General features: G+C 41.6%; 1 long non-coding RNA gene across 1 annotated transcript in view; it reads left to right on the top strand.

The window, feature by feature from the left end:
- The window catches only part of LOC306943691, a 54,362-nt gene that overhangs the window by 20,955 nt on the left and 20,823 nt on the right, over positions 1–12,584 (top strand). The gene's annotated exons all lie outside the window — the stretch shown is intronic.

The raw sequence follows: 12,584 nt of genomic DNA, 5'->3' as shown, positions 1-12,584 counted from the left end.
TCGCCTCGGAAAACAACAGGAAGTGTTGATCAAATATAATCAATTTCCGGTTACCGGTCTTATTTCTCGCTTCCAATGTTTTCAAAAATATTCTTGCGAGCAATGTTTAGCTGTAAATTATATTGTACGTTTGTTTAAATTGGATGCAGCATAAAATCAAGCAGCGCAAAATTGATATGTATTGAGCCAGATGCTCTGACTGACTTTGATTAGACAGTGGTTTGTTATTGAGCTCAGCTGTGCTTATCCAGAAATAACACACCGCTGAATTCAGTGATTGACCAAATAGAATCAAGCATTCAACCAGGCAGCTTAAAAAAATTATTAACATACTGTACCATCCGTATTGGTTCTCAAATAAGCTGTTATTCACTAAGAAAAGTTGTGTATTGCAGCTTTAATTCTAATGCTACTAGTGAGAACAGCAGACGCCATGCAAGTTTGTATAGTGACACCTGACACCTGTCACTAAACAACCGCCCCCACACACACACACACACACACACACACACAGACACAACTGATTTGCTCCCACTCCCACGCCTCCCAGTGCATCCATTCTTTACATATCTTCAAATAAAGTTGATTCTGTGTAGTTTATTATTTCAGCTCTGTCACTCATCAACTGTTCACAACTCCCTAGTGAATCTCTGTTCAGAATGATTAGGGATGTTAATAATGAATCAACTCCAGTGCTTGCCGATAAAGAATGTACTCAATTAAATGAGATGATTAAAACAATTAAATGAACACGCCTTCTGTAATTGTTTCAAGAGGGTTTGTAATCACAATTGAATTATTTTCCTACTTTCAATTCCTCATACAAAAATGCCTTTGCTGGCATATCAAATGGTAATATTTGATTAAAGGATATAACATGCATTTTTTTGTTAAATTCTTTATAGATATTATCATAAGCAATATTTATATATTTTTTTTACCTTTATAGATACTGTAGATGAGTGAAATGTATTTCTCAGAAAAATCACCGCTTATCAATGAATCAATGATCGATTGATAAGGTGAACCAACTTTTGATGAATCAAACTTAGCATCACTAGTTCAGATGGTACTATGGCTCTGGTACACGCAACTCACAATGATGACACCTGAAGACTGGCTTGATCACACAGTGCCAGACAGCGGAAACCACCTTTGCTTTTAGACAGGTTTTATACACATCAAACAATAATGAAAGCTACTTGTTATATACAATGTCAAGATTAGTAAAGAAATGTATCTGACACCGCAGAATATATTATTGCATTACTATTCTGTAAAACAAAAAAAGTACAAAAATACATGAAAGGCAAGTAGAATCACAACTGTTGCTGTCTATAACAGCAACACAAAAGAGTTCACATAATGGTGGTTTTACCTCTTGACCTTGTGTGGGTCGATCCTTTTATGGGCACAATTATTATTAGCGACTTCTCTCATGCACTGATGATGCACATTCCGATGAAAATGCCCATTTGGGCAACATCAGCAATGTCTGATTCGTCCCAGCTGGAGGACCGAATGCACACAGGATTTGATGTCCTTTTGCAGCTGTGTGTCCATATGTCCTCTGAAATCCCCTGACGTCTCTGTGTCACTGTTCTCCTGGACAACTGAAGGTTGTTGATGACATCCATGATTTCCAAAATATCCATTTAGAAAGAAGGTTTTTTTTCCCCTGCGAAGCACTTTCGTGCTTGAGCTGACGTGTAAATTGCTGTCGGACCCCTTCAAAACGAGATGCTCCATCTCGTTTTGAGGGGTTTCTGGGTTGAAGTAGATCGTGCCAAAAATAAATACATTTCTCACAAGCCGGTATTGCAATCGAAAGGGGGAAACATTGGTAATGCGGGTATTGCAATCAGCCGAAAGGACTACGGCAATGGCTTTGTTTGTGTCGAGTGTGTCTGGTGAGTTTTTTCAGCTCGCAGTATCTGTAAGTATGTGTGTGTCTCTGTTTGAGATTAGTGGGCTGTAGCTGCTAGCTGGTGCCCTGCTGGGTGTATACACACAACTACTGTAACTGTAAATTGTTCTGGAAGATACAAACTACACCTCTCCCACTCTCTCTTTCTCTTGGCGGTGGTTCAGGAGGTAGAGATACAAACTACACCTCTCCCACCCTCTCTCTCTCTTGGCGGATCCTCAGGACTCAGAGCAGCTGGCGTGCAATCGGAAGGTTCCAGATTCGTCGTTGTTTATTTAATGCTGAAATCAGACTTCTAAGTATAACACATTTAATACAGGGAAACAGCACAAGGAGATGGGTTGATTTAACTGTTGTTAAACATTGTTAAAGATGCAATGGAACGTTCTGGTTTAATAAATTATCTTAATGAAGAATTCAACATAATTCCATAGCCCTACCAGCCAGTCGGACATTCAGTCAGATTGTCAAATGCAACTGAGTGAGACAGACAGACAGACAGACAGACAGACAGGACAGACAGGACAGACAGACAGGACAGACAGACACACAATGAGTCAGCTATGCAGCCATTTAATCAGTGAGTCATTTAGTCACGCAGACTGGACAGCTATTGTGCCTTAAATCTTTGAGGGTGACTGAGCAGGTGGATAGATAAGCTGCATGGTTGGGTAGTTAGTGGCACTGGTGTGAATATTCCAAAGCATTGGCTTTGTCTATAAATGGACAGTTTCAGTTTTGTCAAATAAACATTATTCTCAGTGTAGCTGGAATTAAAATTTGTAGCAGTAGAGGGCCTTCTACAGTATTGTTTTATGTTACTTATTTAGTGTTGGACAAACCCTGCCCATGTGGCTTGCAGATAGGACAGTCCGTGGCCAATATATTGAATTCTTCTGTATGAAAGATGTACTGTACATATTTGAACGGACAATGTGAAGAATTCAAAATATCCTGAACAAATATTGCCATTTGGATCTTTCAACAGTATTACTGGTAAATACTTTATCTCCCTTTCTCACTCACTACACTGTCTCAGTCTACTTACTACATTATGGTACACATATAGCCATCATAGCCAGAAAACATGCAGCAGACACATAACCAGTATTTTGTTAGGTGTTGGCTGCATAGTTAAAAATCACAGAGTTTGTGCAATGAATAGGCACTGACCATGGGGCTATTGGTCAAGTTGCCCCGCCCAATAATTATGCTAAGCAGCAGGCGCGGAAAGTTCTTATAACGGCAGTGGGTGCCCGCCGCCCCGTCTCCCCGCTATTTCCGAATGCGCCCATTGTGTCAGTGCGTGCTTCAGCCCCCAAGCACCCCCGGACTCGACACCGCTGCTAAGCAGGCATTGCCCCTCCAATATTTATTCGATGCACACGGCGTGGATACAGTGTGGGTGGGTTGGTGGGTGTCGGCATGTTAACCGGCAGTATGTGTCTTTGTGGCCATCTTCTGACTAGACCCTGCCCTACACTAGCTCGGCCTGGATTAGCCTCTAGCTACAGTAGGTAGCCATGACCTGGTCAGCATGGCTTCCTCTTGCATTTCTCTTTACGTTCACCACCGTATGAATAGGCCTGGGTTGCTAGGCGACCGAGTAAACAGCAAATGAACCGTAAATAGATTTTTCCAAATATATTTCTCTCAGATTATTTTCCCAGATAATGTTTTTTATCAAAACCAGCTTTATTCACGGCCCATAACCACTGATCACGGTTGCAAAATGTACGCTTCGGGAAATTGAATCAGATCCGTTGTTTACTTCCGGTTCACGGCCCGGGAGTTTATGGTCTTCAAAATAAGAGACGTGGCATTCGCGGAGGAATTAATGAATTATTAATAGTGGCAGTCAATGAGTTTTAATAATCATAGCACCAGTTACCAGAGTTTTATCCATAGCAGCTACAGTATATAATTTGACTATGGTGTTACGGAAAACATCATACAGTACCAACATCCACCAATCTAGTAGATTACATTTTGTTTGGGCACGAATGGGAGGACTTAGAGGTGACTTTGGTAAAAGGGATGGTTGAGGTCATTTATCAGACACAGTCATCTTGATTCTTTACTCCCCTTGATACATGTCTGGAGGGAGATCCACTCCAGACTGGCTATGAGGAGGTGCAGGGGATTACACTACTGTACCTAACTGGGCTTATGAGTTAAACCATTAAGACCTCAGTTCGTTCTCTCACACTTTCAAGATTCTTCATAAAATCTCACAGAAATAGCAGGTGTGCATGAAGCTCGCAGCGCGGCACGAAGTGATGCGATGTGAGCTTGTATATCTGCTATTTTCTGCTATTTGTTTTCAGTGGCTTATAACACTGCATCCTGCAGAATTACAGTTACCGGTATATACGTTTTCTGGCCTGTATCTCGAGCCCCCCCCCCCCCCCCCCCCCCAGCACTATGCAAGGCTAAGTACCGTAGGAGGCTTGTTCTTCAATCTGCTTCCATTTATAGGGATTAACCTGCAGATTTATTTTCTTACCAATGTCTTGGTCTAGCAGTAGCTGCTAGATGTGGATATGCTACAATAACACATCTTCTACACCAGTGGTTCCCAAACTTTTTCATGTCAAGGACCCCCAAATTGACATTAATTAGCCCGCAGACCCCTATTTGGAAATATATGCTATGGGCCCCCATAAGAGAAGATAATTACGGCTCTAGCACTAGCAGTGATTCTCAACCCGTTTAATTTCAAGGACCCCCAGTTTGACATGCATTAGGCTACGGACCCCGATTTAATGGCATTTCTATCTCTGAGACCCCAATTTATATTGTAAAATCAAAGTTAATTTAACTCTGAGGTACAGATACAGACCCATAAGGGTCCATTTGGTTCCTAACTATCATTTAGCTGGGGACTGGAACTCCCTCAAGGACCCCTAGGGGTCCCCGGACCCCACTTTGGGAACCACTGTTCTACACAGCCAGTGATAAATAACAGGCATGTGGTGAGTTTGTCTCTGTTCATCAATAGAGGCTACCAGGGAACTGTTCATCAATAGAGGCTACCAGGGAACTGTTCATCAATAGAGGCTACCAGGGAACTGTTCATCAATAGAGGCTACCAGGGAACTGCCTGACTCCACCACATTTAAACCATATTTGGCTTGACAATTGACATTGGGGAAAGCATGTCCCCTAAAAATAGCCTAAATTCTTCAACTTGTGGAGAGTGCTTAGTTTGTAATTTTCCTGAAGCAGTGTTTCCATTTCTGAGGCTGACATTATTAACCCTACCTACCCCTAATAACCATAAGCACAACACTGCACGTGGTTATGGTTATTGTTTAACATGGTTATGGTTATACTTTAATATGGTTATGGTTTGACTTACGTGGCTTAACCGGCCACATATGTCGAACTAATTCCCCCCTACTGTACAGACATAATGTTTTACAGACAATCTGGATTCATATGTACCAGATTATAGTGTATTATAATTATTATACTCTATATCATAGTATAACTGTATCATAGTATTTAAATGTCCGCTGGTATGCATGTTGCTGCAGTTGTTGAAGGCTGAGGCCTAGTTCACACCTACACAACAAATGTTTGGTCCGTGTGTGATGCCTGATTGCTTTTTGATTGCTGCTCCAATTCATTTTCAATGGGAGTCACATGGTTTGACCAAACATTTTTGTTTGATGAGGGGGGAGCAATCATTAATCAGCGATCAAACACAAATGTTTGATCAAACCATGTGACTCCCATTGGAAAAGCATTGTGGTGGCCCAAAAAAACGACCAAACATTGCTTGATTGGTGTTTGGTACGTGTGAATGAGGCCTTAGCATGTTTAGTAGGGGGTAGTCCAGGACAGGTGCAATAAGGTAAATCAGTGTGTCTTAAGCTTATTAGCCTGGACCGACAACGAGCTAACTCCTCCTGTCACCCCTTCTTTAGACCATTACCAGGGCTTTGGCTTTTAATGCTTCACCAGTTCTCTGAGTGGAAGGATTGTGATCTTTTTCAGGGGATAACACAAATTCTATAGCTAAATATTTTCTTATCTCTTACCTTTGCTTTTCCTAATAAAACAATGCTAACGTGGAGTTAATTGGGGGACCAAGACTAGGCGGTTGTTGCCATGGGTGATTGTTGCCATGCGCAGTGTTGCCATGTGCACTGTGTTTCCTTTTTCGCCATCTAATCAAACTGTTGATAGCTGTGTGGGACTTCAGAAAATGTGGTGCAGGTAAGTCTGGCTGATCTGTAGGCCTGTCACAATGATTACATAAATGCCTAATCGCAATTATTTGAAGTAATCACAATTATTTGTGCATAATCGTCAATCGTTTCACTTTGTGACGTGTTGTAAGCTTGTAGATCAACTATTTCCACTATTTAGTATTAAATGTGTGATTTATTTGTATATTTCATTTTTTTGTCTCATCTGCCCTGTGCAATTTGTGAGTACGAAGCCTAAAACAGGCAAACAGAAATACAAAAACGTTTCAATGTTCAATGCACAAAACACAATTAAATCGTTAATCACAATTATTTGTGTGACAATTCATCGTCAACTAAGATTTGTAATGGTGACAGGCCTATAGCTGTCTGTCTGTCCCACCTGCTGCTACTGTACATTATTACTGGGTCAAAGCTACTGTACAACAGGTAGCGCTCACTGTATGTCTATCAGGGGTTAGTGATGCCTTCATATTTAAAAAAAACCACCTATTGTTCTTGACACCAGTAATTTACTTATTTGAGATGTGTGGAAGAGCAGTTTTGTTTTGGTCTTGTTTTGTTTAAGCCAGACAGTATGACTGAACCAATTCTTATAAGAAAATAAGAAAGGATATGTTTTACTTGAAACCTATAGAATATACTGCAACATAGGTAAGCAGTAAAAACGCAAATAGTTGTAGTAGTAATAGTTGTCAGTGGAGTACTACAGCCTAGGTTTGCAGCCACGTGTTGGAGAAAGTCATATGGGTTAGTTATCCTGTTAGCCGCTCTCATAATCCTAGCAGATGGTGACTTGTCTGAATGTCTGTTGCTATGTGCCTAACTGTGTTGAGGATAGGTTAGCATGTTGCTATGGGCCTAACTGTGTTGAGGATAGGTTAGCATGTTGCTATGTGCCTAACTGTGTTGAGGATAGGTTAGCATGTTGCTATGGGCCTAACTGTGTTGAGGATAGGTTAGCATGTTGCTATGGGCCTAACTGTGTTGAGGATAGGTTAGCATGTTGCTATGGGCCTAACTGTGTTGAGGATAGGTTAGCATGTTGCTATGGGCCTAACTGTGTTGAGGATAGGTTAGCATGTTGCTATGGGCCTAACTGTGTTGAGGATAGGTTAGCATGTTGCTATGGGCCTAACTGTGTTGAGGATAGGTTAGCATGTTCCTATGACCACTGACGGTTTCCTAACCACTGAAACCCCATAGTTGGCTGACCGGATTCCAAAGGGCTCTTTTTGCTCCACACTAATATCTTCCCCAAAAATAGCCAATCTAGTTCTAGTCTGGTTTCTAAACTGCCTCCCCCTGGCCAGCCTGGGCGCCTGATGGGGCGGAAAGGAACTGGTCGGAATAACGTGTTCCTTCCATGCGCTACGTCCGGCCGGAAACTCCCCCGTCAGGTGAAAAGAAGCAGCTTGGACTCCTCATGCATGGAAGGAAGCATGAGGTCTGTCCGCTGCCCCTGCCCCCCCAGGTTGGCAGAGGAAGTGTAGCGCCCAGGATTACATTAGATAATTGACACTGGGTGAAAAAATGGGTTGCAAAATCGTGGGATAAAAAAAATAGCCAATCTACAAGCTCACAATGTGAGCCTAGTGGGTCTTGGGTCCACACGCAGGTACGAGTGGTAGTTTTGGAACCCTTGAGCAAGGAAGGCACTTAAAGGACCACTTCGCCACTTTTCAACCTATCTTTATTGGTGATCACTAATGTTCATGATAAAATACCACATTTTTATGTCTGTCTCATATACCTAGAGGGCATATCATGAGCCAGTTCAGAAACCCGTCCACAAGTGACATCATCGTTAGGCAGATTAAAAAATATATATATATTTAGATTTTTATTGTCGTGAGAAAGGATGGCTTCCATTATCGCATTGCAACTTTTCAGGAATAGAAAGCCTGCCGTTTCTATTAGCTTGGATTCCCTGCATCGATGACGTCACTGGTGGACGGGTTTCTGAACTGCCCTCCTATGAGACAGACTGAGTAGGAAAAAACAGTGGCATTTTATCATGAACATTAATGAGGACCAATTATATGAAGATAGGTTGAAATGGTGTAGTGGTCCTTTAACTGCTCCCAATACTGGTTTGTGCCCAACATGGTTTCATCTGCTGTTGGTGTGTAAATGTGTGAATGGTTGATTGTGAAATATATTGTAAAGCGCTTTGAAGGGTTGGACAGACTAGAAAGGCACTATATAAATGCAGTCTCCATTTACCATTTGTTGTTGTAGCTCCAACTCTGGTTGGCTTTGAAGACACTGCCCGCTATTGTTTTCTTCTTCCTTTGCATCCAGAGAAAATCTAGCTGGCCTCCGGTGAGTGTATTTAAGCCAGTTGCTCAGGACTGGTTGAGAACCACATGGCTAATCAACCGCAACAACCTTGTCAGTCAAATTGTATATACAGTCTATGGCAGGCCCCAAGAAGGGCTGGGAAACGGTGAAGCCGCCCTACACTACTGGCCAAATGTGGAATGGCAAGCGAGCAAAATACATGCACGAGCAAAAGGGGTGCGCAGCTGGTGGTTTAACACAGAACTCTGTTCATGAATAGATTCAGGCGCATTCATGGTGTTGACTTCCGCATTTTGGACACTAAAAGAAAAAATTGTAGAATGTTCTTCCGGGTGCTTCAAAGTTCAAACTCCAGGTAGCAACTTTCATTGAAATGAATAGCTGAGAGTTTAAGTTAAACTGCGAACAAAAATGGTATTTAATAGTGTTTAGAGAAGATGTCAAAATGGCTATTCATAAACAATATACCAGTGAAAGATAATATAAAAAAATACTTTTATTTAGATTAAAAAAGTCACGTTATACAACCTGTGCCTGTGACTAAATAATTACATGGATTACATTACTTTTCAGGAAATGTAAAAGGAACCTGAGTTCCAAATAAGGTATCCACCGTGACCTTATTTGGAAGGTTCCTTTTTACATTTCCTGAAAAGTAATGGGTTTTGGAATGGACATTCAGGTTTTTTTGTTTTTAGGCTGCTGTGAATATTGAAAACTGGGGTGTCCTATTTAGGACTAATGATAGGCTGTTCATTTTGCCTTGAGTTCACTTAGTACTACCTTATTTCCTTTGCCTCAGACAGAGTCTTTTGGGGCCCTAGTGTCTTGTTAAGAATAACAGCTTCAGAACCTCAGCCTAGTTATCGTAGGAATTCAGAATTGTGCTTTACAAAGGCAGTGCATGTTAGGTGATGGCGGTAGGCTGAAAAACATTATGGCAACATAAGATAGACCTATCCATATTGTACTCGAACCGCTCTTGCACAAAAGCTACACAGACCAGCGAAACACATTGTTAACATTCACTATTTTCCTCCAATGACTGGCAGCTTCCTCACACCATGTCCAATGTGTATTTAGAAACTTAACCTACCCATGAAATGGCATTTGGGGCTTCCTTGGTTTGACATATTTCCACATAAAAAAGACCACACCAATGAATCCGAGACTTAATGCCAAGAAGGCCTTGACAAACTATGACCTTTTCTTTTTTTTATAAAAAGAAAATATTGAGAGTCCTTCTCAAGGTTTGATCCCACTCCCTCCAACAGATTCAATATTTTTACTGCTACGATAGGAGGAGGGGATATACGATTATACGTATATAATATATATTGAACTTGAAGTAGAACTACATTTTATTGACTGGAATTTCCAAGTGCACAGTTGAATCAGCATAACGTATTACCAGTTTTCCCAGACATTACAAACTATGAAATTAAATTGACATTGTTAAGTGGCATTTCGGTTATCATCAATCCAAGACACACAGGTCCGCACACTGTTCTACAGCTCCCAGAGTAGTTTATTTGAAATGAACGTTTTGTTGTTTCATGTTAAAGAAATGTATAGCCTGACTTCACAACAGTTTGCAAATTGCACCTCCTCAGACTTGCACCTTTTCAGACTTGAGCACCGTAATCCCAGAATGCCACGTGGAGACATCTTCTGATAAATAGGGTTAACAGTTTTTATTAAGCTGTCATCATCATGCGCCCGCTGGCCTACAGTAGCAGTCCAGGTGTATACTACATATACAGTAGGCTCTGGCCTGAGTGTCGTGTGTTCGAGTCCCGTTCATGACGATCGTTGCTGCATGCCTCCCCCCGTCTCTCTCCCTCTTTCCTGTCAACCTTCACTTCACTGCAGAAAAGCCCACAAAAAAGCTGTCATCATGATTGATCGTAGTTGACCATGCTTTTAGGTAATCATGACAGATAAGAAATGTATACTGTACCTGGCCAGTGATGCTTTGAAGCCAGTGATCTGTAAATATCTAATTCAAATCAACAGACATACTATCCAGCCAGTCTAGAGTGGTCACAGTAACAGTCCTCAGTCTAACTGATATGTAACTCAATTAATTTAGGGCTGGTGTTTTGGTGTTGTGTTGCCTTTTAAAACACCATGAGGTCATGCCTGCAGACATACTATCTGTCTGGACACAGACACACGCTACAGAAGACATGCACACACACACACACACCTGCGCGTGCGCACACACAGGCTCACACTCATAAACCCCAAGAACTCCTACAATGCACCCAACCAAAGATATACACATTAACCAAAGACAAAACTGACACTTTTTCTTTCTTTCTTTCTTTCTTTCTTTCTTTCTTTCTTTCTTTCTTTCTTTCTTTCATTTCCCCCAACTCTTCAGTCTTCACTCTCTCTCAGACTGACTTGAGTTTATGTGGCTCAGCGGGTATCAGACTTATAGTCATATGAAAATGTAATAAAGAGGCGGATCACGCACGCACGCACGCACGCACGCACGCACGCAAGCGCACACACACACACACACACACACATACACAGTGCTATTACTCTGCTCTGGAATGGCTAAAGGCTCTTATAATAAGATCATAGTGAGGACACAGGAGCGAGATGAAGAGATGTGAGCTAAAGGTACTGTATAAGTGGATGAATGGATGGATGGAGAGGTGACAGACAGTTCAGTGACTGACAGAATGACACTGATTCTAATGACACTCAAATGGTTTTCACCTTAACTCATTAACTCATTGTGTGTGTGGGGGGGGGGGCTGGGTTCAATAACCGCAATATCGCCATACCGCCGGTATGTAACGCATACCGCGGTATCGGGTTCATTACCGCGGTAAAATTAAAAAATAATAAAAGTAAATCATTTAAAATTAATTCATCAATTAATAATTGTCTTTCCGTGCTGTTCTGGCGACCTAAGTTCTAGGCCTAAGTTCTATTGCATATGGTGTGATATGAAATGAAAAGTTTATCATAATAAACACGGAATCAGTGAGGCTCAGTCTAATCATGTCAGCAATAATGTAACACGAGCACAAACCAAATGGTTGCTGCTGCGTGGTGGAGCGGCAGCGGCTGGCTTCTGGAGCCTTTTCATTTATCATATGTTTGGCTGGTTAACTTGGAATTTGTTTAATATGTTGATAAGATAATAGGAATAGGAATAACAGGATTATTATCCATGATGAGGGCCGAGGGACGTAATTGAATGGTCGGTTTGACCCGACCGACCTTTCCTTTCCTTGGAGCGAGAATGCGTGCCGATGTGATTCCAATTAAAATGACAGTGTTTGAAATCATTCCAACCCGATAGACCTACCTAAACTCTAAATGTTTTGTCAGTCAAAAGATACAAATACTTTTTCTCTCTCTCTCACTGGCTGCTCGGAGCAATGTCTCATGCATGCAATGTTCATGAATCCAAGTAACTGCCCATGAGATATGCAGAAGTGCATTTTAGATAATGCTGTAGGGCTATTTGTGGCGGTGATGCGTCACATGACTTGACCTATCCTATGGTATATAAACCGTGCTGCAGCTGCTGCTGTTAGAATGAGATGCGGACCTCTCCGCTGGCACAATCAATCAAATATATATTCATTTGAAACCTGTTACATCGATGCGCCCATACCCATACATGTGTAGCCTATAATGTTTCCCCCTCTACATAAAAATGACAATATATAACTCTAATGTCGTATTTTGTCTGACTCTGAGCAATGCGCTTGGCTGTTACAATAACGCGCGGTATTTTATTGGCTCAAAACTAAGTCGGACAGTGTTTTAAATTAGGCTACTCCAATCCAGACCCAGAGTCCACCTCTAAATTGTGTCTGTTGTTGTGTCAGTCAATGGGATCACAGGCCGCAGGGAAAAGACGCTCAATTTGATCTGAAATTATGTCAAATCGCTCGCTTTTATTCTTTCTTTTTTTTTACAGCGGGATATGTCCGATACAGTCCGACTCACTCACGCAGTTGATTTGATTAACACCAGAACAGTAACACGTTGACATGTCAATCTTTCCATAATAAAACTGTAGAGTCTAGTTGTATCCGTTCCCAAACTGTGTTGGCCGTGCACCCCTTGTTACCTCTAGCTGATGCACCCCCCAACGCCCAGAC

Source organism: Electrona antarctica (assembly GCF_951216825.1).
Source record: "Electrona antarctica genome assembly, chromosome: 19".
Classification (NCBI taxonomy): Eukaryota; Metazoa; Chordata; class Actinopteri; order Myctophiformes; family Myctophidae; genus Electrona; species Electrona antarctica.
This window is presented reverse-complemented; position numbering and strand designations above follow the sequence as displayed.